The sequence below is a fragment of the Lissotriton helveticus genome, chromosome 3_1 (assembly GCF_964261635.1).
Source record: "Lissotriton helveticus chromosome 3_1, aLisHel1.1, whole genome shotgun sequence".
NCBI classification, from domain to species: Eukaryota; Metazoa; Chordata; class Amphibia; order Caudata; family Salamandridae; genus Lissotriton; species Lissotriton helveticus.
Genome location: NC_136061.1, coordinates 19565678 through 19593515, shown reverse-complemented (window position 1 = coordinate 19593515; position 27838 = coordinate 19565678). Strand labels below are relative to the sequence as shown.

The following is a 27838-nucleotide window of genomic DNA, read 5'->3' as shown; positions in this document are numbered from 1 at the left end:
CACGCACACACACACACACACACACTCACATACACATGCACACACACTCACATGCGCACACACACACACACTCACATGCACACACACACACACTCACATGCGCACACACACACACTCACATGCTCGCACACATACACACTCACATGCACACACACACACATACCTGTAGCATGTGGAGTGAGCACACCTTAATACCTGGAGAAAGCATCCTCATATATAAGGAGATACGTCTTCAAGACCACTCCTTGTAGATGGCCAGCTCACATAATATTACAGACAAAACCTCCTTGCACCAGGATGCACCGCCTATGCAGAAACAACCTCTTATCCTTGGCGGGAGTTCCACTTCCACTTAGATAAAGCCCCTATTACACCTGGAGAACCAAATCTTATACATGATTAAAGCAGATTTTCTACCTGGACACAATACCCCTCCTTATACCTGGAAATAATACCCTGTATAACTGCTCCTACCCAGAGAGATCCCCCTCTTATACCTAAGGGTACCACACCCTGATACCCTAAGGGACCCTCCCTTATACCTTATATTATACTTTGAGGGAAAAAACTAGTTACTTACCTGTACACTGTGGTTCTCCAGTATTATCTTTCATAGATTCACATGCTTGTATCTTCCCCGTCGTCATGGTGGTAGTTTCCGACTCCCACCATGACGACGGGAAGATACAAGCATGTGAATCTATGAAAGATACAATACTGGAGAAAAAACTAGTTACTTACCTGTACACTATGGTTCTCCAGTATTACCTTTCATAGATTCACATGCTTGTATCATCCCCGTCGTCATGGTGGTAGTTTCCGACTCCCACCATGACGACGGGAAGATACAAGCATGTGAATCTATGAAAGATACAATACTGGAGAAAAAAAACGAGTTACTTACCTGTACACTATTGTTCTCCAGTATTATCTTTCATAGATTCACATGCTTGTATCTTCCCCGTCGTCATGGTGGGAGTCTCCGACTCCCACCATGACGACGGGGAAGATACAAGCATGTGAATCTATGAAAGATACAATACTGGAGAAGATAACTTACACTTGGTGGAAGCAACTTTATATACAAAAAAGCCACCTCCTTCAGCCCAGTGAGACCATCCCATTTTATTTAGAGGGTTCACCGCCTAAGAGAATTTAGCTAAGAAACCCAGTGACAACTCCTCATGTACTTAGAGAGACCACACTATTATAGTCAGCCTCATCAGTGCCCCTACAAAGATGCGATTAGCAGAACTAAGATGAGAGGATGGAGCATTAGGAGACACCACAGGAGATGGGAACGGTCTCAGACCTGGACCAGCAAGGCTCTGTCCCTCTGGTAGGATGTGATCTCGCAGAAGATGGCGCTCTTAAAGTGCATCCGGACAGCGAGGGGGCCATGTAGGGCAACAGTGGTCAAAACAGTGTCAAAGGTTTAAAAATAGTTGTATATTTGGATGGTAAGGTCCGAGGGAATCTCATGAGAATCCCTTGAACACAATTTCTAAAAAGATGAGCATTCTGATTGGCCCTTGGAGCTATTTTTCCTTTGGGCCAGTTTGCTCTTACGAGAGTCGGACTTCCACAGGAGCAAGCACTCTGATTAGCTGCCAGCAACATGAAAAAGATTTTGCAGTTAGCCATTACAGGACTCAAGTACTTACTCCTCTGTCCTGAAGTTTAAAAATAAATAAATACGGGGCAGGGAAAACAACTGGTCTTTTTAGCTGTCATCCAAAAGCAGCCCGCCTTTATTTAACAAACTATATAATGGGAGGGGGTCGTCAGTGGGGCCACCTCCCAAGCCCATTTAGGGACCCAGGGAGCATTCCCTAATTACGGGGGAACAACCCCCCTTCCCCACACCAGTATTGGCTCCAGGGAGCCCATCCCCCTGAGCCGCACTCCATAAGGGAGGAGGCTATGCTGCCCCTCTACAAACCATTAAAGGCCCCGTGTAGCTCATCTCCCGGGTTGGAAATGTGCAGTAAAGGCGAGGAGGACCTTATGGCCCCCTCACGAGCCTTCAAAGGCACCCCGCAGTCCCCAACGTGGAGGGTGGTTGGTGCTCCGAGTGTGAACCCGGGCACCAACCGACATTTTGGACATTCCAGGGGGGATGGGTTACACAGGGCCAAAATAGGCATGGGGAGGGGGGCAACGTGGCCCTCCTTCCATTTTTCATTATATTTGGCCCCTGTAGATGGGGTCTCCGGGGCCGAAGACAGTTTAAGGAGGGGGGGGGGCGGAGGGAGGCCCTGTTTCATTGCATTTGACCCAAGGTGATGTGGTCCCTGTGGACTAATAAGCCTCGGGGAGGGTTGCAGCATGCACTACACCTCTTTTTTAATTATTGTATCGGGCCCTTGGGGGTGAGGTCTCAGAAACCCAATAAAGCTCGGTGAGGGAGGGCCATACCACGCTGCACAGGACTAAAGGTCGTGGGCAACGTGGGGTTGGCTGCCTGCAGGTGCAGCCAGGGTCTGTGGACAACCAGGTGCTGTGCATGCGTGGGGCCAACCTTACAGCATGGAGTTGGCAGCCTGTGGGGGGTTGAAGCAGAGCTTTGCTGCAGGCAAATCCCTGCGGCCAACATCCCCGCCACGCAAGGCCAAAGACCATGCACAGGGGGTTTGCCTCAACGTATGGTAACAAAATATTACTTTATGTAAAAAAAAACCAACTAGAAATTCACTGAAATATTCAAAGGTTAAAGTAACGCTATAGTAACTTGAAATGCTCAGTAAAAATGTAACGCTTTAAACTCAGAAAAACACCTAAATTAACCTGTAATCTCAAGTAACTATAACTTGTGCCCTCGCCAGGTGTTGGTAGTTATCCCACATATTACATCATTCATGACATCATTGATAATACTAATGCAACATTTGCAACTAAATTGTTGATGTGAAAACGGTGAATGGCGGAGCGCAAGTTTAAGTTACCTTAGTGTACAAATTATAATAACTGTAACTGGTTAATTTCTGTATTTTTTTATGTTCCAGATGTTTATGTTGCTACTGAACATTTCACTTAAGTATAAGATTACTTACACCTCTGGATTGCTCAGTGAACATTAATTTATTGTGATAGTAAAACACATTTCATATATTTAAATGAATATGTAAAATGTATTTAATAGTAAGTAATTTATTGAAACAAACTAATAAATAGTAATGTATAATTACTTTGACATTAAATTTAAATAATTATTAAGCACATTAATTTTATCATTAGTCATTTAATGTACAAACGGAATAAATAATACGTAATTAATAGTATCCAGGGGTACTGTACAGGGGTATGGGGAGTTTTTAGGCCTCAGGAATGGGATGTGTACATGGCTAGTACAGAGTCTTCTGGCCTAGGGGGTGGGTTGTGTAGAAGGCTAGTTTGGTCGTTCTAGGCCTCAGGGATTGGTTCTGTAAATGGGGAGGAGGAGTTTTTAAGTCCCAGAGATGGTCTGTCTCCTGAGGTAGTATAGAGTTTTTAGGCCTCAGAGATGGGTGCTGTATAGGATGGTAAGGAGTTATGGGATGAGTTGTGAATAGGCTTTTAAGGGAATTTAAATATATAGGTACATGTAATTTAAAGTTAATATATAGTATTAATTTAAGAAAAATGCACTATTTTATAAAGCAAAAATATAAAATTAAGTTAATTAAATTGTGTCAATTAAAATTATACTTATTAAAATTAAATATAATTAAAAAAATATGTTAGTGTTTATAAGTGTATATATCCATATATAGATATATACACAGAGAAATATATGCATAGTAAAATATATACATTAATTAAGCAATATATATTAACAAATATTATTCCCAAAGAGAAATTAAAGTATAAGAGGTAAAAAATAATAACTACTTACTTACCTGGCCAATAAAGGGCTAAAGATATAAAGTCATGCCATGTAATGGCACTTCCGCAGCAAAAACCACAGGGTAATCCCCTCCCCCCCACTATGTATTGGTCTCTGATATCAAAACTGACATTCTTAGAAACGTCATTACCTTCAAGCTCCAGAAGACGATCAGAACCAATGCCCTAACACAAAAGTACCTGTCCGGGCCCAGACCACAATGCATTATGGAGGCACGCACCACCGAAGGGGTTGATGGTGTTCCTAGTCTGCGACAAGGGAAGATTCTCACCATTCCCAACCTGTCTGCAGCCCTCCCCATCACTGGCTATCAAACCCTACTCAATAGCCGGTCATCTCAATGGGACTTTGATGGAATCTTCAGACACAGTTTGCTATCTGCTTCAAAAGCAGAGCTCAGAATCCAAACCCTGTACAATCTGCTGGGAATACCCCATGGTTTCATTCTCTCCTCAGTACTCTGCACCTTTTCTGTGAAGCGCTTCAGGATCCCGCTAGCAGGCAGGAGCGTCAATATCCACCAATAAGCAGGTGTCACCCATTGCATCTGCGAATCTCATCGAGCCGTGACATCCGTCCATTTAAGGGCTGCGCGACTCAGTCGAAGCTCGGTTATCTAAATTCTTCCTCAAACTGTACCTCAAAAAGTCAGATTTTTTTTCTCATCATCAACGTTAGCAAACTACAAATAATATAAGAGTGGCTTTCAAAACTGAACGACGTTCCAACGGTGCAGCCGCTGGGCCTCCACACCGACACAAACCTTTGATTCAATATTCACACCAAGCACCTCCCTGGCACCAGCTGGGCTCTGCATGGTGAGACTATTCCACCCATGATCTGACTTCAGGACTGCCATGCAGGTGTCGGTCCCATTCCAGATCGAGGTTGGCCAATACTCCAGAGAGGGACCTGCCACCACTGAAAAGTCATTTTCTTGGTACTTCTCGCCTCATTCAATGTCTTCACAAATATGATTGCGTTTCTCAGATACTCCGAAGGCTTCACTGGCTCCCCCTGCAAGCAAGATCACATGTGAAACAGAACACAACATCTACAAGGCTGTCACCGCCAACAACCAGCCATGCTTTGCAACTAAGACCAAGATCTGTGGTCGGGCAGCGACAATACCAGCGGTAGCAGACCGGATTAGAAATAGACAACTGGAAGATGGAAAAGAATGAGACACGAACCCTTTTTCCTGCCATGTGCTGATCAATGATATGGAAGAACATCACAGTTCAAACCCTCAGGCCACGATCTCTTCAAGCAAAACATCGTCACTTTATAACCCTCGCTCCTGCTGTCCTCTCTCTGAAGAGCACCCTCTCCTCCTGTCTGCACCCTTTGAAGCTTGGGGAGCAATGCCTTTCACTGTCTGCATCTCACTGAGCACATCTGGCTAGATTGTCATTTTATAAAGGCAACACATGCATAAACGCATACATACATCCTATCAAAAATGAGATGGCATCATCTTAATGTGATGTGGCAACCGAGGAATAAGGGTGGCTGCAGCAGAGAGAGCAACCAGTGAGAGGGGTAGCTGTTGATTTTGTCCATGAAGAGTTGGATGACTTTTAAAGAAGGAGCCGAGAACCACCGGGAATAACCTTATGATGGAGGAGGTGCAAGAGGTTAGCTGTGGGACGAGTGTGACTGGAGGCCTCCTGACTGCACAGGAGGGAAGCAACAGAATACACAATGCAGACATGGAGAGGACTCAAACATTTTCCTGTAAAACAGATGTGTGTTGTGCAAGGGGGATAGGAGTGACACATTGCACAGGATGAGGTTAATACTAGTTGTAAAGACAGATTTGCTCAGTGGGTGAGCAGATGGACAGCACACACTAGAGTGGAGAAGGAAGGGTGCATGGAATTAAAGCCCTCATATAGTGGCACAGAAGCGAGCATGCAATAAACATAAGCAAATTCTTGCAAAGCTACTGAATATACTGGTGCCATAATCCATTGTTGACAACTAACTACATTGTGCACATCAGGTGTTCCACTGACCTATGTCCCACATGTTTAGCCATTTTGTCATTTCTATGAGCTGTTTGCTCACATCCCCTTTCCTTTGCTGATCACGAGAAACACAAGTCTGTGCTCCAGGTCTTTAAACCCACATGCTGTTTTCCCAGCTACAAATAGCCTTGTGCAAGTCTAGAAGTAAACAGACAATTAGTCATTTGCTCGTGATTATGTACTCAGTTCTCCTCCTGCAGTATCCAATATGTGCCTTGTGATAAGAGACAAATGTGACTAATGGTAAGCTCATAGTAATGTTCCCTGCTTACATGTAATTTTGCAAACACGTCTTGCCCTTTTTACCTACTATTAGATGTATAAATATCTGTGTGACACTGGGCCAGGCAGAGAACTCTGAGCATAGCCAAGCTGTCGCATTATCTCACTCAAGTGCATTTGTCTCCACTTGAGTGTGTTCACAATAAATGCTGTTGTAATTCATCGCTCTGCGGTGGAGTCTTATCTGCTTTTAGAAATCCTGTATCAGACGGTGGATGTAACCTAGCAATAAGAATATTTTCTCTCTAACACCATATGTTCAGAATAATTTCTATTTCTAAAAGTGTCACATGGCCGATAGGGACATTGTCGACATTACTAAGTTAGCATGAGCCCAGCAGCCATGATGCAGCTTTTGCACATGTTACTACATGGCTTAATTTTTGCAAGACTCAGTTTATGCCTTTCACATGTGAAGCGTCTGCTTTGTTCGTTCTCTGCCTGTTCCTGGAGTTTAGTCTAAACACGTTGTACAAGGTCGATAAACAATGCCCCTTGTTATTCTGTTCTGGTCAGTCCCTAGCACTTAGACAATTCACACTAATGAAGCTGTTGCTGGAAGCTCGTACTTGGATATTATGGGGATGCATGTTTAGGTAACACACACTTGGAGAGAGGGAGCTTTCCAGGGAGAAGAGCAATGAGGTTCCTTTGATTTAGATATACCATCTAGGCACTAAGGTATGGGGTCGGCTGACAAAGTCCAGAAATCTTCTATTACATAATAATACTTCTTCTTACAAAGGGGAGGGTTGTGAGGCTTTATAGTCCTTTCTCCACTGACTTTATATGATGACATGTCCTTTAATGATATATGGTCGGGCTGCAAATCTAACTGTATTAATTGTATGCATTTTTCTGCTGGTTTGGCTTGTATACTGCATTTTAGAGCACAATAGTTAAAATAAACATTTAAAATGATATTCATGTCACCGTCAGGTCTTATTGTGGACAGGTACGAGAGTGTTAGTGAAAAGGTGTGTCTTGTTACTGGGATTCCTGAGCGATCCGGGAGTGTTGTGTTTTGCGGTGTCTAATCATTTACTTCTTTATGAGTGTGTAGGAGAGCGAGTGAGACACTATAGCTACTCGGTGCTGGGCTCCTGGGCACTAAGGTGGTGGGAAGGCTTAGCCCCTATACACCAAGATCCCATAACACTGTGCATAGTTCTGTGTATTTGCAGAATCCCTGAAACATGGCGCCACCACCGTTTGGTCTGGCACTTATACACGAGACCCCTGAGTAGTGCTTGTGCTTGCCAGGGATTAACCTCCTATATTTGAGATTTATAGGTTTTTCAAGCTTGAATTTTAAAAGGTTTCGTTTTCCTTGTTCTTCATCCAGTGTTGCACTACCGTGTTTCTTGTTTAATTTCCAGTGTATGCAATGGCACAACCAATTAACATTGCAGCGCCTAACCGCGCCACAGTTACTGCTCATTTGGAGCTCCAGTTGCGGGTGCAGATTTTATATTTGTAGTAGAGGTGGGGGCAGCTTTCTGCTTCAAAGTGTTTTACTCTTGGGTTAAATTTCCGGATGTTGATGGAAACACTCACTTCTTTCATAAATATGAACGTGGTGCGGTTCCACAAATTTACTGTATGTATTGTTTACTTGAAGTTCTGTTGTCAGCTTGGGAGCATAACATATTGTTGAATGGCACCCTTCCTCACCCTGTTTAAGTGGTCCATCTCGGCCCCTTTCAGTCGAGGGGGCCACATGGCCAGTTTTGGAGGGATTTACATCACATTAAAATTATCTTGGTGCTTCACACGCATAGCTACGCGCTTTACACTTACCTAATTCATATACATAGAAGCGTCATTCAGTATTTGTCACGTAATGTACTGTCGGCTCCGGCTGGTGCCGCTCAGCCACCAGGGCTTGGTGGAGACGTGGTTATTAGTCCCATCCTTGTATTGTATTGTAATTGCATTTATATAGCGCTTACTACCCCTGACGAGGCGTCAAAGCGCTTATTCGGCGGGTAGCACGCTACTCCAGGACCCATAGAGGATTAGTGTTGAATTAGTATAGTGAAACATGCAAGTGCATTTTAAGTGGTGGATAGGTTAGTCAGTTATTTGGATTTGGAATGATAGCAGAAGGACAGAGGAGGACAAAGGTTTGTATTTATTTAATCGCTCGCTTGTCTACGCACGCTATCCAGGAAGCCTATGAAGGATTAGTGGTGAATTAATATGGTGAAATATGAGGTAATTTCAGTGGTGGATATTAGTCTGTTACTTGGAGTGAGAAGGATAGCGGATGGATAAAAGGGGAAGAAAGATTTGCAGTCATATAGCACTTGTTACCCCTGATGGGTGCTGAAGCGCTTTTCTGGCGCGTAGCACGCCACTCCGGAACCCATAAAGGATTAGTGTTGAAAATTAGTATAGTATAAATATGAAGTAATTTGAGTAGTAGATATGTTATTCAGTTATTTGGGCAGTATATTAGTATGGTTGAATATGGCATATGGAATTTGAGAAGTGAACATGTTAGTCTGTTAATTTTGATTGAAAAAGGATAGTGGAGGGATAAAAGAGTGAAGGATTATTTTTTTGTCCCGACCAGTCTCAAACAGGCTGAAACAGGCAACTATCCTTGTCCTCTCCGCCCTTAGCCCAGACGCCCGGGCCAAGACGCCCCAAGCCTGGCCCCTTCCGTAGCACTAGCAATCAGGTGACCCCCCTCAGCCAATGGGAACCCCAGGCCCAACACCATCCAATCACAACACTAGCCCCAACATCTAGAACCAATAGGAGACCAGGACGCCGCAGCCAATCTCAGCCCCAGTCCAAGCACCCAATCAGTTCAAAAACCCCGATCTTCACGTCCAATAAAGGCCCTAGCCCCACCGCTAGTCCCAACCCAAGTCCAAGCAGCCAATGGCACAGGTAGCCCTAGTCCCTACCTCCAATAGAAAGCCCAACCCCACTCCTAGTCCCACAACCGGTCCAACAACCAATCACACCAGAAGCCCCAAATAGCTACTTCCAATTAAAGGTCTAACCCTAGCCCTAGTCCCACCCTACTCCCAACAACCAACAACATAGGAAGCCCCAGTCCCTACTTCCAACAGAAATCCTACCCCTAGCCCTAGTCCCAACCCTACAACGATTGAATCACAGACTGAGAAACCAATCAGAACCCTCAAATACCCAACCAATGAGGACATCAACTCTAACCCAATAGAAACACCAGATACAACCACCAATCAGTGTACACATGCGCCAAACACTAGCAGACCATACAAGGTCTAGCAACCTCAGACAAGGCTTGCTCGCCAGGGAGCTGGAAGCTGCTTCTCCTGTCCAGAATCTCCTAGGAGACAGACAGGCTCATTCCACAACTTTGGACTTCTGCAGGTAAAGGACTCACCAACTCGAAATCCAACAATACTGTTTGAACAAAGCTTAACTCCCCCCGCTGGCCAAAAAACAAAGTGCACAGGCCCCAGTAAATACAGTTTAAACAGCTCTCAGAAGCACCCTCTGATGTAGAAAATCCCTGTTGCTGGGGGGGAGGAGGCAGGGGGACTGGCCTCACTGGCTTGTGAACACAAAATGGCGGCTGGGGGTGCACTGTTCCAGCACACAGGTCTAAGCACAGAGCAAAGGAGAAATTTGGAGGGAAAACAGATTTGTCACCAAGGAATGAGAGGGACAAACTACAGAGGTTGGACTGCAAATCCCACAATTCAACACACTAAATGGAGGCATTCATGGGCAGGGAAAACCACAAATTTAAAACACAACACAGGTGATAATATATGCAATCACAGGCTGGGCAAAACTAAACTTTTTAACTGTAACAACCACAGGCATAGACAGTAAACAGAGAAAGTGAACATCGTTTTTTAAACAACTTTTTGTCTTGGGAAGAGACAGCACTAGTCTGTCTCCTTACCACTTGGACTCTGCTCACTGCAATCTGGGGCACATGTAGGCTGCAACTCACAAGATGGAGGAGAATGATTTTGGGTGCACCCAGCAAGGCCCCAAGGGGTCTGGGCAGGTGTGAGAGGAGGGCTCAGACTGGTAGCTGAATAGCCAATGGTCTGCTGGCCTGGGGGTGGGGTCTGGGCAGATGCTTGCTCCTGTTCAGAATCTCCTAGGAGACAGACAGGCTCAATCCACAACTTTGGACTTCTGCAGGTAAAGGCTTCACTAACTCGAAATCTAACAATACTGTTTGAATAAAGCTTTCCTCCCCCTGCTGGCCAAAAAACGAAGTGCACAGGTCCCAGTAAATACAGTTTAAACAGCTCCCAGAAGCACCCTCTGATGTAGAAAATCCCTGTTGGTGGAAGGAGGGGGGAGGCAGGGGGGCTGGCCTCACTGGCTTGTGAACACAAAATGGAGTTGGGGGTGAGATTAGTGGGAGTCTTCCCTATTGTGTCCGACATAATCCTTGCTAACGTCAAGAAGGAAGCGGTTAGCTTACAGGTGAGCCAGTGCCTAGAGGCGGTTGCTGACGTGGATAAACAGCGTGAATTGCCAAAGATTATTTCAAACGTATATAAATCCTTGGGGTGCAATAATCTGGGAATTAGACCTTTTACTCAAACACAAAATAAGCCCCCACCTGAAAAGGAGGGGTGTCCAGCCTTTCCTAAAAAAGGCTTCAAATAGAAATGAGCAGCAGCAACAGCAGAAGCAAAGTTTGCGTGCGGGTTCACCGACACCTGATGCTTCTGAACGTAGATGTGATTTGTGTGACCGCTCTAAAATTAAGACATCAGAGAGGTTTCAAGTTCCTGATCCACGCTCTCCTTGTTCCTTTCAGGAATCATTGGATCCATAGACAGGATCGCAGACAAGGCCACTCAACTACGACGTGATCCGCCACAGGAGTTTGATGTAAAAGCCAAACCGTAGGGACAACCTCCTTATCGTGCACAGTTTCAGAAGATGGAAGTTGCCGCTTTAACAGGGAAGCATGCCTCAGATGGTGAGAACCCTGCTCCTTGATTGGAGATGGGCGGTGACACTCCTTGACAACACTGCGGAAGTTACCATAGTGCAGGAGGCACTCTATCCTTGTCTGGAGGCAAGAGCTAACGATACTTTCATTACAGTGGAAACAGCAGATACACGGGTTGCACCCCCTGATAGATGTCTTTTGGGACAACCTTACCTCCTCCTATGACATTTTGTTGGCAGAGGCAGATTGGCCACCTCCATTCATTTTGGCTTCTTCATGAAGGGGCTAAACAAGCTTACGTGTGGGAATGGGCATTAGCCTTAGCGCCAGCTGTATATCGTACTATGCAAACGAATGATGGACAGAATGCCGAATGAATCATACATTCACCCCAGTCACGAGATCTGGGTTAAATCCATTGTTCTTTTGTTCACCATGCCACATCAGTTTAGACCCAGCCATATGCAAATCAGTCTTGACCCTGTGCCTCATGGGAACAGTCCAGACCAAACTGCCAAGCCAGGCCCTCCCTGGACCAGAAACAAGCATCCTGGGACCGGTTTCAGGGTATGTCACCTTTCATCAGCCAGGCTAGCTTGAATCCAGTGGCACAGTGAGCAAGGGACCCGCATCTGGGCATACCCATCCCACATAGAGCGAAAAGAGCTACCCAAACAATATGTATATCATAATCAGGGGGGCTGGGATAGAGATTCAGCGGCACATGAAATTTCTTTACTATCTATGCCACAGCCACACACACAATAGCTGATCAAGCGTGAAGCAAAAGCATCCGTAAGTGAAATTTTGACCCAGTTGGAATATCAGGGTGTCATTGAACCCTGTGTGTCACCCATGAGTAATCCTCCTTTTCCGATATTGAAACCGGATGGTTCGTATTGTATCATTGTGGATTACAGACATTCAAAACAGTTACATTTGTACATTTGAGGTAACAAACACACACAGCTGTGCGTTAGTGAATAATATTGTTTGCAAAAAATACAAAACAACACTGGATATTTCCAATAGATTTTATAGTCACAATGTGGTTCCTGGTAGCCGTGACTTGACTGCATTTACCGCGGTCGACAATAAGAAGTGATTTACGTGTTTGCCTGTGGGCTATAAGAACAGTCCTGGGGCTTTGCTGCAAATGTTGTGTCTCTTGTGCATGTCATAGACCCTGATGCTTTCTCATACGTCGATGACATCTATTTGACAGATGACGAGTTAATACCACATCTTGTACCTGTGGATCGCATCATACTCTCTTTTGCCGACTTGGGTAACGAATTTAATTTTGCTAAGTCACACATTGCCTATTTGGCGGTATTTTTCTTGGGATACAAGCTCAATACCAAAGGTAGGGGTTTGGTCACCCAGTTTCTGGAGAAATGTGCACAATTGCAAACTCCGTCCACATTGAAAAACTGCAATCCTTCCTGGGATTTTTATACTTTGGGAGGACATACATTTCTGATTATGCCCAGCGTATCAAACCGCTTTACGTGTTAATGCAACCCTCTTTTTCACCTTCCAGCTGGCTTCCGGAACATACTACTATTCTTCGGTCTTTGCAGTCTGATCTGCTTGCGACCAACTTCTTGCTAATACGTGACAATTCTACGAACTAGGTCATAAAAATTGTGCCAGGGACTGTAGGTTTCACATATTTGACGTTCAATGAAGGTGACACAGTACGAATTAATTGCTTATAAATCGCATTTGTACACATCAACGGAAATGCAATTTTCCACAGTTGCATTTTTTTTACAGCGGTCCAGATGGCGATTCTGGAGGAACGCTCTCTGGCGCAGGGAAAATGCATTCTCGTGGTTTCACCTGTACCTGCTTTAGAAGCAGTGACGAAGGCGAGTGTTCCAAATTCTAAAGCTTTACATCCACATTGGATACAATGGGCAAGTTCTTTGACATTGGCTGATGTCACTTTTATCTTTGATCCCTCTTTGCAGACACAGGAGCATTTACAATATGAACATGGTCATCCTCCTCCTGTCTTTGCTTCCTCTAGATCAGTACAAATGTATCATCTATACCGACGGATCTGCTCAGCCAACCGTCAGGCCAAAGCATGCTTATTCGGTGGCTTGCGCTATAGTGGCTAGCTCAATTGTAAATGGTGAATTTAAGTCGTCCATAGTCCATAAACAGGCGCTTGGGGACTGTACAGCTCAATTGGCGGAGTTCCGTGCTTTGATTTCAGCTCTAGAATTCACTGATCCTGATGTGACCACTCTTGTTATGTGCGATTCCTACTACTGTGTGAAGGTTTTTGCTGACAACTTGTTCTTTTTGTCTCAGAATGAATATAGAGAACCTAAAGGTAGCAAAATAAAGCATAAAACGCTTTGGGTCAAAGTGGCGGAACTTAAGGAAAGTTTGCCACTCACACGTTATTCATACTCTTCGCCATCAGCGGGTGGGAGCACATGCTGTAGGGAACTCTTTGGCTGATGAGGCAGCCAAATCTGCAGTAGCCACGTGTTCAGAGGCAGCAGTAACTAAGTCCATGACTAAAATTGATAATGATATTCTTGCGGAGATTGCTGCTACAAAGGGTGGGACAGAATTCCCACAAAAGGTTTCCTTTCTAAGTATTCTTATCATTCTTCACCTGAGCAAGTCACATTTGCTACGAAACCGTTCATTGGTGATTGGCTGATTTTCGAACGAGAACCACAGACTTCCTTTAATCATAGCCGCACATGAAGGCCTGGCTTCTGCAAATGCCGGAGTTTCTGCGACTGTTTCTATTTTACAGCAATGTTATTGGTGGCGTGGTTAATACAAACAAATCCGTAATTATGTACTGTCTTGTAACATTTGTCAACAGGTTAAACCCTCTATAGTTGTGCGTTCACCACATACACAGCTATACATTTTTTATCAGCCGTTTGGTTGTATTTATCTTGATCACTGCAGTCCTTTGAAATCTGACACTGCACATAAACATATTTTATTTGCAGTTGATTTGTGAACTCGATTCGTTTGGGTTTTTCCACAATGCAGTGCTGACACTCGAAATGTCATTAGAGATTTGCATGTCTTTGTCTGGACTTTTGCCTGTGGCACCTTCCATTCTGACCACGGTCCTGCATTTTCCACCAAGACTTACAAGGATGCAATGCTGTCTCTGGGGGTGGTGGTGCAGTTTTTGTCTCCATTCTGGCCAGAGGGCAGTTCTATAGTGGAGCGAATGAACCGAGACTAAAGCAATCTTTGACAGCTAGAGTCTTAGGTACTGGCAGGGGTTGGCTGAATCATTTGTATGGGGTACAACGTGTACTAAATAATCTCCCAAGAAGATCTCTAGGTGGGTGGACCCCATACAAATGTTAAAATGTTTGTTCCAGACATTGATGGTCTAGACGTTGAGGCGGCTGCCGCAACATTTGTCATAGATAATCATTCTACTATGTTATAGGAACTACAAAAGACCGTGCCACACGGGCTAAAGCTCATTTGCCCTCGTCCACTGAAGCAGCTGTGCTGATTCCTGTTCTGGGCTGGCTTCCTAAAGTTGGTGATCTGGTACGAGAATTGCTGGAGAACAAAAAAGAATTTGGTCCCTCTTATCATGCACCTGTCCCAGTTCTTGGATTGAAGGGTACTCGTACAGTGATTTTGCCTCCTTTGTCTGGCCGCCTGGAAAATAGATTTATTTCTATTGAGAATGTCAATCTACACCGTATGGCCGATACTGAATAGTATGACTCCAAGTATTCCAAGCCGAGATCTTTCAATGAATCCGATGGCTTCACCTTCCTTGACTACTCCCCGAGTAATGGAGGGGGAGCTGGAGACTTCTATTGATTTCTTGCCCGTTGTAACTTCTACATCCACTAATGCAGACATTGAGTATGAGTCTTCTCCAATTGAGTTCATCATTGATATTCTTGATAGTACCATACAAAATACATCTGATGCTGCACAGCCTCCATTGCTTTGTTTGGGAGCAAGTGGATATTATATGGATCGTAACAGTTTTTCGTCTGACTCATCTTCTTCTTCCTCATTAGTGCCGACCTCTCTGACTCGTACATGTCTTTTCCTTGCCTGGTTCAAGAAGACTTACCTGGTCCCACCCTGAACACTCTGGACATACATCTGGATGGTGCTCACACGTATATTCCTTTTCATGTGGATTGGGTTTTTGACACTGTTCTTCTTGCTCATCAATGGTCATTATTTGCCTGAACGCTCTGCTGTGAAATTTGTTGATGGAGTTCTAGCATCCCATACATCATCCCAAATAATGAACAGATATCAAGCCCTTGCGAACATTTAGGCCTTCCCTGTTGCTGATGGCATTGTTTAGGGTAAAGTTGCATTCGATATTCATGGTCCGACAGAGGTCCCGAACATTCCATACGTGTTACGCATTTCATTAGGAGAAGTGGTATCACCGGACATACACTCAGACAACTAGGATTTTCAGACCGTTCAATCATTGTTTTCTGATTTAAAATATCATGCTGCTTTTGAAGATTTGTATTTGAGTTCGGCCAATTATGCGGATTTATTCGGTTACCAACATTATGGCCATCATTTCTTGCAATCCCAATCTAAATTCATATTGACTCACACCAAATTGATTTATTCTCATTCCTTGTACTGATTTGGCCTTACACGGTTACGATCATTGGAAATACACCATCCATTTGGGGTACTAAACACTTGTAGGTGCGAGGGACTGAAGCTCTGCATTGTGCATGTTTAATTACAAATCAAATTTTGTTTCTAAATGACACGGTGCAACAGACTACTTGTTTTGGTTTGGCTACGGCCAAAAATGTTAATGTTCCGTCTAGTCCCTCGTTAGCTGAGTATGATACGTGGCGTTTACACACCAATCATACGATTGCTGTATTGCTGGCCCTGTTCAAGAATGGTAGTATATATGTTTCTGATGTCGACCCCTTGGGGTAGTTGCTGTGGCCAACAGGTTCCAATGCACGTTAACTGCATTTTCTTAATGCAACGTCTGGTTTCATGCAAAGCAGACCAGATCCACGTTTCCCAGCGGGAGGGGAACCCAGGGACCACCTGCAGTGACCTGCTGAGGAATCCTGTCAGCAGCCTTCAACTTAACCCCCCCCCTTCCAAGAAACCAAGAATCTGTTATCTACCAAGGGCGCAGGAACCATCAAGCGCCAAGAAGAAACTTAACTGCCACAGGACTACTGGGGATCAACCAGGTACCGGGCTGTGCCATCTCTGCCCCCTCTGCCTTCACCTGTGCCCCTGCGCTGTCCTGCCTAACCCACGGCTGAACTGTCTGCCCTACCTATCCAGCGCTGTAGACTGCCAGAATTGTTGTGGCTTAACAGCGCTGTACTTGTCTCCACGAGCGCTAGCTTAACCAGAACTGCTGTAAATGCCCCACCTCCCAGAAGCGCAACGAAGTGCCTGGGCGCTATTCGTGTCCTGCTAGCGCTGGGCTACCCGAAGCGCCGCTGCCCATGCGAGCGCTGTGACTCCCAAGGCGCTAGAAGTACCAAGCGCCCTTCTGCTCCCTTGCGCTGTGCCCAGAGAGAGGGAGCGCCGACCTGCCTCGTGGCGTCCCCCGCCCTGAAGCGCTGAGGTGGAGAAGCACTATCACAGGCTACACTCACCGCCACGGCCCCAGCACCACTTGTGGAGACCTCTGCGGCCATCGACATCCTCCCGGCGGCCCTCGGCGCCAGGAGAGGGTCGCCGCTGCTCCGTGTTAGGCCGCATTAGGCCCGACGAGGCCTGAAGGCTCAACCCACCATCACGCGACAGGGGCGTCGGCCGCGTCACGGGCCCGCCCCCGCCAACGCCGCGCAGTGATTGGCCACGTGGCCGTGCCCGGGGAGGCGAGCCTCAGATTGGCTCTGGGGCTCGGCAAACGCCATTGCTGCCCCGCCATTGGGGGAAATAGCTGCGCCCACTCCCTGACTTCCCTGGGCTGGTCCCGAGGCCAGAGGAGACAACGGGAGGCCCGGGACCGGTCTCCCAGCAACGCGCCTTCTTTCCCCCCCCCCCATACCAGACATCACCGCAAGGGGCCCGGGGAGGCCCGAAGAAAGTGGTAAACCCCCGGGAGGAGGGCGGCGGGCCGGCGGAGGCCCCGAGTTCGCCCCTCCCCTGGGGAACACTGTTGTTGGGCCCCATTGGCCCTAATTAGCCAAAGAAGGCCCCTGAACTGGGCCCGAGCCCTGTAAGACCCATTTGGGGCCTGGAGTTAGTGAAGTTAACCCGGCGTTGGGGGACTGTTGGCTCACACCTGCCCCTAGGCAGGTCCCAGGGATAAGACTGCTGTTGGGATGTGTTACTGGGCCCTAGGCCCAAAGGTTTACCTGCTAAATGTGGTGAATGAAACGTTCACCCCTGGTGCTTCCTGACTAAGGTGAAGTTGTGACCTTTTGATTCTCACTTGATGAAATGCCTATTCTTACCTGAGGAAACGTTTAACTTTACCAGATGAAAGGTTTTATTCTTACCTAATGAAATGGTTATTGATGCATGCTAGGGTGATTATTGAATTGCCCCCTTTACTCCCCTGATGAACTGCCTTAATGAGTTATTGCGACTGTGAATATTGATTTGCTACAAAACGTGATCTTGATCTAGATAAAAGCTTATTGATTTGAATCAAACTTACTGCTGTGGTCTCAGTCATTATGTGCGTTTCCTGTCTCAGTGGATGTGTGTGTATGTTCACTTTACACCTAAGCTTTCGGGTGCCTACCTGCTCGTGCCAGGCTACCCCCGCGGAACTGGTGACCCCAGTTCCTAAATTGGTGGCGAGTGGTGGGACCAGGACCTGTGACTATGCAGCACCCTCCAGTGAGACAGAGTGCGCCGCAATTGGACTAGACACCTGTTGTGCACGCAAGCCTACTCAATTGACCCCCCATTGTCTAACCTGAGTGTGTAGAATCCTGTCTTGACCCAATCCTGTTACCTAGGTCCTAGTATCTTTCCATTGATTTATCTGGGTCCCCACCTGTCAAAATGGAGTTCCAGCTAGCCGACCTGGAGGAGTATACAGTGGTGCAGCTAAGGGAATTTTGCCAGGGAATGGGGGTGCCGGTTGGGCGGAGAGCCGCAAAGGAGGAGCTCCATACAGCCCTGAGGGCATGGGTAAGGGCCCACCCAGAGGGGAGCGGGGAAGGGGAACAGGAGGGGCAGGATACTCAACAGGAGGCGGGTGCTTCAGGAGAACTAGACCTACTCAATATTGATGTTACTGAAAATGTGTTGCCAGGAAGACGTTCCAGGGCAAGTAGTAGTGGGTCTAGAAGGAGTACATCGTCGCAGGAATATGAGGACAGGAGGGAGGAGAGGCAATTGAAATGGTAGCTTGCTAAGCTAGAACACGAGAGGGAGAGAGAAAGGGAAGATAAAAAGTTGGCAATGGAAGAAAAGAAGCTGGCGCATGAGCTTCAGCTTAAGGAGTTGGAGCTGGGAGCATTGCAGTTAAGTGCGCTAGGAAGTCCTAATGGTGGCAGCGTACCAGGGGCTCAACATGAGCCTAAGGTTTGGTTACCCAAAGAGGTGATAGCGCGTTACACACAGGGGGATGACATCGCCAAGTGGTTGGAGGCGTATGAGGTGGCCTTGACAGCCCATGGGGGGCCTGAGAGCTACTGGGGAGGTGGCCTGTACTGATACATACCCCCAAAGTCAGGGACACCCTTCTGTACCTAGATAAGGCGGACCAATTCAGGTATCCATCCCCCCATGAAGGAGGCGCTACTTAAAAAGTTTGTCCCCAACCCCGAAAGGTATCGCCAGAAGTTCCGTGTCAGCCATAAGCTGTCCACACAGAATTGGGTGGACTTTTTCTATTATGCCCGTAAGGCTCTGGATGGTTGGGTGCGTGGCAGCGAGGTGCATGATTATGAGGGCCTGTACAACCTATTTTTGAGAGAGAACCTCTTGGATAAAGGTTTTCCGGAGCTGCGCCAACATCTGGTGGACCGCAAGCTGACTGATCTCCTTGAGCTTGCGGAGGAGGCGGATACTTGGGTTAGCACCCGGGTGTCTCACAAGTGCCCCGGGGGAGATGGCCCGAAAGGCGGACAGGGCGTCCCCCAGAAGAAAGAAGGGGGAGATAAAAAGAAGGAGTTCTCACGAGGCCCACAAAACAGACAGTTTGGGAAAGGAGTAGATACCCCACCTCTGTCCAGTTCCCCAAAGCCCACTTACCCTGACAAGAGTCAGCAGCCAAGAATTGTCTGTTGCTACGAATGCGGGGAGGTTGGACACTACAAGGGGGATCCCCAGTGTCGCAAGAGACCCCCAGCCCCCACTGGAGGCAAGAGTCCCGGGTGGCTAGTGTAGCGCTTGGGATGGAGCTGCCCCTAGATAGGGAAGGGGAGTGGAAAGGCCTGACCCTGGTTTCACTCGGGGACAGAGAGATGGTCCCAGTGACACCCTTACCATCTAACAGTGCTAAGTATCAGCAAAGTGTGAAGGTTAACGGGGAGGAGGTGGAGGCTCTGAGGGACACAGGTGCCAGCAAGACCACCGTAGTGAGGCGGCTGGTATCCCCTGAGCAAGTGATCCCTGATGTGTTCCATCCGGCCGTGTTAGCTGACGGCAGTCTGAGTTACTATCCCGTGGCTCAGGTTCCCTTTGAGTGGGGAGGAGTGAAAGGCCCGTTGAGAGTTGCTATAAGCCCTGCCTTGCCTATGGACTGTCTGCTATGAAACGACTTGGAACATACCGCCTGGAAGGAAGTGGAGTTTAAGGCCCACACTGAGATGCTGGGGTTACCAGGATGGACTTGCGTGGTCACGAGGTCCATGGCTGCCCGGCAAGGAACTTAACCCGGGTTGGAGCTTGAAACTAGGGCCCAACCCAATGCGGGTCCAGAGGAGAATGGTGTGGAGGACACGCCCCGTGTGATGGATGGGAAGCCCGCGGAGGTACCCTCGGAGTCCGCGGAGGTAGAGGTTGTTCCCGTGGGGGACTTGCAGACCCTTGCCGAGTGGCATGTGGAAGGAGGGCCTACCAGGGAGGAATTCTGTCGGGCGCTGAGAGAGTGCCCCACGCTTGAAGGCATGCGGCAGCAGGCCGAAGCCCAAGCGACCAACCAAGAGACTGGCAGTTATCACGTGTACTGGGAGGATGGCCTACTCTACAGTGAGCCTAAGGTTCCGGTGCATGGATCCTCGAGGGCCTTAGTGGTCCCCCAATGCTACCGGGCCTTCCTATTGGAATTGGTGCATGAAATACCTGTGGCTGGACACCTGGGCTAGGACAAGACCTTTGCGCGGCTACTCCCACATTTTTATTGGCCCAGGATGAGAGTTGCCTCTGACAACTACTGCAAGACCTGCAAGACTTGCCAGGCAAGTGGCAAGACTGGGACTAAGGTGAAGGTCCTGTTGGAACCGCTCCCGGTTGTCGGGACCCCTTTTGAGCGGGTCGGAATTGACATTGTTGGGCCATTGGATCCTCCGAACTCTTCGGGACACCGGTTCATTTTGGTGTTAGTGGACCATGCCACCCGGTACCCAGAGGCCTATCCCTCTGAGGACCATCACTGCACCTGTGGTGGTGCGGTCCCTGATGGGGATTTTTACCCGAGTGGGATTCCCCAAGGTCGTGGTGTCAGATAGGGGCACGAACTTCATGTCGGCCTACATGCAGGCCATGTGTAAGAAGTGTAGAGTGACCTATCGGTTCTCCACTCCTTAACACCCCCACACTAACGGGCTCGTAGAGCGCTTTAACAAGACTCTGAAGGGGATGATCCGGAGCCTGCCAGAGGACTTGAGGTGGAAGTGGGACGTCCTCCTCCCTTGCCTGCTGTTTTCATACCGCGAGGTACCCCAGAAGGGAGTCGAGTTCAGCCCCTTTGAGCTGCTTTATGGCCATTCCGTTAGGGGGCTCCTCAGCCTTGTCAAGGAGGGGTGGGAGAAGACTTCGAAGAAGCTTCCCTGTGATGTCGTCAGCTACATGCTGGCATTCCACAGCCAGATGGCCAAGCTGTGGAAGGAAGCCTCAGACAATCTGGAGGCTAGCCAAGCCGTCATGAAGGAGTGGTATGACCGCAACGCTCGGACGGTGGAGTTGGACGCTGGACAGAAGGTGTGGGTCATGGAGCCTGGGAAGCTTAGTGCCCTCCAGGACCGGTGGACTGGTCCGTACGAAATTGTGGAGTGTCGAGGCCAGACCACCTATGTCGTGGATTTGAAGACCCCCCGAAAGCCCCATCGGGTGCTCAACGTCAACCGCCTGAAGCCGCACCATGAGCGATCGGAGCTTGCTCTCCTCATGGTGACGGATGGGAGCGAGGAGGAGGAGAGTGAGCCTCTTCCCGACCTTCTGGCTTCCCAGGAGAAGGATGGATCGGTGGAGGGAGTGGTCCTCTCCCCATCCTTGACCCCAGAGCAACAGAGGGACTGCCGCCAGGTGTTGGAGCAGCACGCCTCGTTGTTCTCCCTCACGCCTGGAATCACACATCTGTGTACCCATGATGTGGACACAGGGGACAGTCCGCCTGTAAAAACCAAGTCTTACCGGCTGTCCGATAAAGTTAAGAACAGCATCCAGGGCGAGGTGGCCAAAATGCTGGAGCTGGGGGTGATCGAACCTTCCAGCAGCCCTTGGGCTAGTCCGGTCGTGTTGGTGCCGAAAGCGGCCCCACCGGGCACCACATCAGAACTTCGGTTCTGTGTGGACTATCGGGGATTGAACTCTGTCACCAAGACAGACGCTCACCCGATCCCACGAGCAGATGATCTGATTGACCGGCTGGGAGCAGCCCGGTAACTCAGCACCATCGACTTAACATCAGGGTACTGGCAGATTGCCATGTCCGATGGAGCAAAGGAGAAGACAGCGTTCTCCACCCCGAGGGCCACTTCCAATTTAGAGTGATGCCCTTCGGGCTCAAGAATGCTCCGGCCACTTTCCAGCGGTTGGTGAACCAGGTGCTGTCTGGCCTGGAGTCCTTCTCAGCGGCGTACCTGGATGACATAGCTGTCTTCAGTAGCACCTGGGAGGACCATCTGCAGCATCTCCAGGAGGAGCTGCAGGCTTTGCAACGGGCTGGCTTGACCATCAAAGCTAGCAAGTGCCAGATTGGACAGGGATCTGTCGTCTACCTGGGACATCTGGTGGGCGGGGGTAAGGTGCAACCCCTCTAGGCCAATGTCAATGTCAATGTCATAGGTTTTTATAGAGCGCCATTTGTCACCGCAAGGTCTCAAGGCGCTTGCAGCATAAGAACCGGCTAGGAGAAGACAAAAACAGAGCGGGCATCAAAGCGAAGAACAGGGGCCCCTACTAAGGAAAAAGCCATGTTTTCAAGGCTTTACGAAATTGCTGATGCTCATTAATAGAGAGAAGGTGAGGAGGTAGCTTATTCCAGAGAGCAGGTGCGAGAAATGAAAAGGAGCGCTGCCCATACCCAGAGGTTCGCACGCGGGGTTGCGTTAGTAAAGACTTGTGGCTAGATCTTAGGGACCTCTTGGGGACATACCATTTCAGTTTTTTTTGGAGATACCGGGGCTCCTTGTTATACAATGAATTGTGGGTCAGACATAAGATCCTAAATTGACTTCTTTGCCGTATGGGGAGCCAGTGTAGTTTTTTCAAACATGGAGAGGAAGCCGTTCTAGGCGGCAGATCCAGCACTAATCTAGCCGCCGTATTCTGCAAAGTTTGTAGTTTTGTCAACAGATCCTCATTCATGGCATTACCATAATCAAGATGGCTAATGATCAGGCCCTGAACCAACGGCTTCCTGGCTTCAAGCGGAAGCCATTTGAAGATCTTTCTGAGGCCACGCATTATACCATAGCAGGTGCCCGTCACCTTGGCTACATGATTTTTCCAAGGACAGAGCGCTGTCCATTATAATTCCAAGGTTCCGGACTACCGACTTGGGGGCCGGGCAAGCTCCCAATTCGGATGGCCACCACTCTGGCATCCAACATCTGTCTGCTTTTCCGTACAAAATAATTTCAGTCTTGCCCGCATTGAGTTGGAGTTTATTCGCCCGCATCCAGCTGCTGATCTCAACATACATTTTTTTAAACGTACGCGAGTGTCGGCAAGATATACGCCGCATGTGATCAGCAGCTGCGTATCATCTGCATATGACACCGTTCCAAAGCCAAAAGATTTGATTATTTTAGCCAGAGGTGTCAAGTACAGATTAAAAAGCAGCGGGCTCAAAATCGAGCCTTGAGGCACGCCCACCGTGATCGGGCGACTACGGGCAGCCAGGGAGTCGACTCGAACGGTGGTGAGGCGGCCAGTGAGATAATCCTCAATCCAACCCAGTGCCCCTCCTCGGACACCAATCTCCTACAGCCGATGTTTCAAAATACCGTGGGAGATGGTGTCAAATGCTGCGGAGAGGTCTAGGAGGATGAGTACAGCTGAGTCGCCCCTGTCCACCGCGAGTCTGATGTTATCTACATTCTCCACTACAGCCGTCTCTGTGCTGTGCGCGGCCCGAAAGCCAGACTGGAAGGGGTCAAGAGTTCCACTGGCTTCTATGTAGGCCGTCAGCCGGTTGTTCACAAGAAGTTCCAACACCTTACCAAAAAAAGGCAGCAGTGATATTGGCCGATAATGGGAAGGTAAAGCAGGATCATCAGATGGCTTCTTCAGGATAGGCTTTACTTGGGCCTGCTTCCACTTAGAAGGGACCTCAGCTTGCTCAAGAGAGGTGTTAAAGATGGCTGTAAGGGACTCGGCTAGCAGAGGCATGATTTTCGTGCAATGTCGTGGCGGGAAAGGGTCCATATGGGAGCCTGACTTTATTCTGCTAAGACCTTCAAGAGTCTCCTTGACCGTGATCGGCGTGAATTTCGTCAGGTAGAGATCTTGATTATCGATCATCGCAGATGGCGGCGTCACCAAGCTGCCATCTGGGATCGGTTGGTCAGAGTCTGAAGTAGGAAAAGCAGAATATATTAACTTGATTTTATCCTCAAAAAATTCTGCCATTGACTCAACCCATTTTTGGGAGGGGCTAAACAGGGATTGTTCAGCGCGCGGGGACGTAAATTCCTTCAATATTTTAAATAGTTCTCTGTTTGAATTTGCTGAGATTTTTATCCGCTGAGTTAAATACTCCTTCTTTGCCAATTTTATATTTTTCATGTAGCCTGGATGAAGTAACTTGTATTGAGACCATCATGGCCTGCGAGCCCCCAAAACCCTAACTGAGGTCCATTATTTCCTCGGCCTCACTGGATACTACCGCAGGTTTGTCAAGGGGTATGGTACCATCGTAGCCCCCTTGATGGAGTTAACGTCCAAGAAGCAGCCACGAAAAGTGATCTGGACGGCTGCTTGCCAAGAGGTATTCGAGACACTGAAGCGCGCGATGTGCACCGCTCCGGTGCTTGCAACACCTGACTTCACGAAAGAGTTCATCGTGCAGACGGACGCCTCTGAGCACGGCATAGGCGCTGTGCTTTCACAACTCAACAACGATGGCCAAGACCAACCTGTGGCCTTTATCTCCAGAAGACTCCTCCCTCGGGAACAACGATGGAGTACCATCGAGCGAGAAGCCTTCACTGTGGTCTGGGCCTTGAAGAAGTTGAGGCCATACCTTTTTGGCTCTCACTTCCTGATTCAAACCGACCACCGACCCCTTCACTGGCTCATGCAGAGAGGCGAAAATCCCAAGTTACTAAGGTGGTCCATTTCCCTACAGGGGATGGACTTCAGGGTGGAACATCGGCCCGGAGTTGACCACGCCAATGCTGACGGTCTATCCCGGTTTTTCAGCCTTAGTGACGAGAACTCCCTAGAGGTTGGGTAGCTCTCACCACTTTCGGCTGGGGGACGCATGTTAGACCGGTCTTACCTAGGGTGGTCTTTTCCTATTTTTTTAGCCCTTGCCTCATTTTTCCCACCTTCTTTTTTGTTGACCTTAGGTCTCCGAGCGCCTTCCCATTGCTAACCAATGCTAAGGTGCAGGTGCTCTCTACTTCAAACATGGCTGCCATAGGCTCCTTCTACTGCAGCGTGGTCTTTTTGTGTAGCACCCTAATTGCCAGGAGCTGGCTGGAACCCTTAAACAGTGTTGCAATACCAGCCTGCCTTGCCTGCCCATAGCTAGAGTAGGGAAGCTCCTAGAACCTTCCAGAATAGGGGAGGGTCTACTTTTGCCGCCTTAGAGTGGTCACCTGACCTGGGCATATATAAAGAAAGGAGGGAACGTTTTTAGTCAGTTGCGGCTTCACTGACCTGGGGGAACCTACGCAGGAGACTTAGGCGGTAGAGTCTAGTCAAAAACCTATACCACTGGGGGTGACAGGGTTTAGGCGCTGCCCACCAAGCTGTGTTAGGAACACTGAACTAGCCCACTGATCTGGCCCGGCGGGAGGGGAACCCAGGGACCACCTGCAGTGACCTGCTGAGGAATCCTGTCAGCAGCCTTCAACTCAATCCCCCCCCTTCCAAGAAACCAAGAATCTGTTATCTACCAAGGGCGCAGGAACCATCAAGTGCCAAGAAGAAACCTAACTGCCACAGGACTACTGGGGATCAACCAGGTACCGGGCTGTGCCATCTCAGCCCCCTCTGCCTTCACCTGTGCCCCTGCGCTGTCCTGCCTAACCGACAGCTGAACTGTCTGCCCTACCTATCCAGCGCTGTAGACTGCCAGAATTGTTGTACCTTAACAGCGCTGTACTTGTCTCCACGAGCGCTAGCTTGACCAGAACTGCTGTAACTGCCCCCCCCCTCGAAGCGCCACGAAGAGCCTGGGCGCTATTCCTGTCCTGCTAGCGCTAGGCTGCCCGAAGCACCGCTGCCCATGCGAGCGCTATGATTTCCAAGGCGCTAGAAGTACCAAGCGCCCTTCTGCTCCCTCACGCTGTGCCCTGAGAGAGGGAGCGCCGACCTGCCTCGTGGCGTCCCCCGCACTGAAGCGCTGAGGCGGAGAAGCACTATCGCAGGCTACACTCACCGCCGCGGCCCCAGCGCCACTTGTGGAGACCTCTGCGGCCATCGACATCCTCCCGGCGGCCCTCGGCGCCAGGAGAGGGCCGCCGCTGCTCCGCGCTTGGCCGCACTAGGCCCGACGAGGCCTGAAGCCTCAACCCACCATCACGTAACGGGGGCGTCAGCCGAGTCACGGGGCCGCCCCCGCCAATGCTGCGCAGTGATTGGCCGCGTGGCCGTGCCCCGGCAGGCGAGCCTCGGATTTGCCCACTCCATGACGTGCCCGGACTGGTCCCGAGGCTGGAGGAGACAACGGGAGCCCGGGACCTGGCTCCCAGCAGCGCGGGCCCCCTCCCCTGACCAGACATCACCGCAAGGGGCCCGGGGAGGCCCGAAGAAATAGGTATGGGTTTTGGGGTACAGGGGTATTTTTAGGGTTCAGGGCTAGGTTTGGGTTTTGGGGTACAGGGTTATTTTTAGGGTTCAGGGCTAGGTTTGGGTTTTGGGGTACAAGGATATTTTTAGGGTTCAGGGGTAGGTTTGGGTTTTGGGGTACAGGGGTATTTTAAGGGTTCAGGGCTAGGTTTGGGTTTTGGGGTACAGGGATATTTTTAGGGTTCAGGGGTAGGTTTGGGTTTTGGGGTACAGGGGTATTTTAAGGGTTCAGGGCTAGGTTTGGGTTTTGGGGTACAGGGGTATTTTAGGGTTCAGGGCTAGGTTTGGGTTTTGGGGTACAGTGGTATTTTTAGGGTTCAGGGCTAGGTTTGGGTTTTGGGGTACAGGGGTATTTTTAGGGTTTAGGGCTAGGTTTGGGTTTTGGGGTACAGGGATATTTTTGGGGTTCAGGGGTAGGTTTGGGTTTTGGGGTGCAGGGTTATTTTTAGGGTTCAGGGCTAGGTTTGGGTTTTGGGGTACAAGGATATTTTTAGGGTTCAGGGGTAGGTTTGGGTTTTGGGGTACAGGGGTATTTTAAGGGTTCAGGGCTAGGTTTGGGTTACAGGAGTATTTTGGGGTTCAGGGCTAGGTTTGGGTTTTGGGATACAGTGGTATTTTTAGGGTTCAGGGCTAGGTTTGGGTTTTGGGGTACAGGGGTATTTTTAGGGTTCAGGGGTAGGTTTGGGTTTTGAGGTACAGGGGTATTTATAGGGTTCAGGGCTAGGTTTGGGTTTGGGGGTACAGGGGTATTTTTAGGATTTAGGGATAGGTTTGGGTTTTGGGGTACAGGGTATATTTATAGGGTTAAGATCGGTTAGTGTTTAAGGGTGTTGGGGTATTTTAAGGAGTAAGGGTGGGTTATGATTATGGGGTTCAGGGGTATTTAAAGGGAGCAGGGTGGGATTAGCACACTGTATGAGACATGGCATGAAGGGCTTAACGTACCACACGCCCCCAGCGTTTGTCACGCCCACAGCACAACGCAGACACGCCCACAAGGGACTACTTAGCTGGCATGGTTCTTTTACCTTTTAAATGTATATGGTGGGCATCTGCATAGCCTATGTCCTTCTGCTGCAACTGCCCTTTCCAACACTGTATTGGGTGTTGTGATTGGTGCTTTGGTTTCTGAGATTACCCGCCTCAAATGTTTGGGCTCTCTCTTTATTATATTAGTATGGAAGGCCTAGCTGCAATGCTAATTGTATTAGTTTTAGGCATGTTTCTGCTGGTTGTGGCTCGTATACTGCATTTTAGAGCAGAATAGTTAAAATAAACATTTTAATCTACATTTGTGTCACCGTCAGTTCTTAGTGTGGACAGGTATGGGAGTGTGAGCAAAAAGGTGCGTCTTGT

General features: G+C 48.6%; 1 protein-coding gene across 2 annotated transcripts in view; it reads right to left on the bottom strand.

The window, feature by feature from the left end:
* The window catches only part of LOC144822052 (uncharacterized), an 89400-nt gene that overhangs the window by 45394 nt on the left and 16168 nt on the right, over window positions 1–27838 (bottom strand). The window lies entirely within an intron of this gene.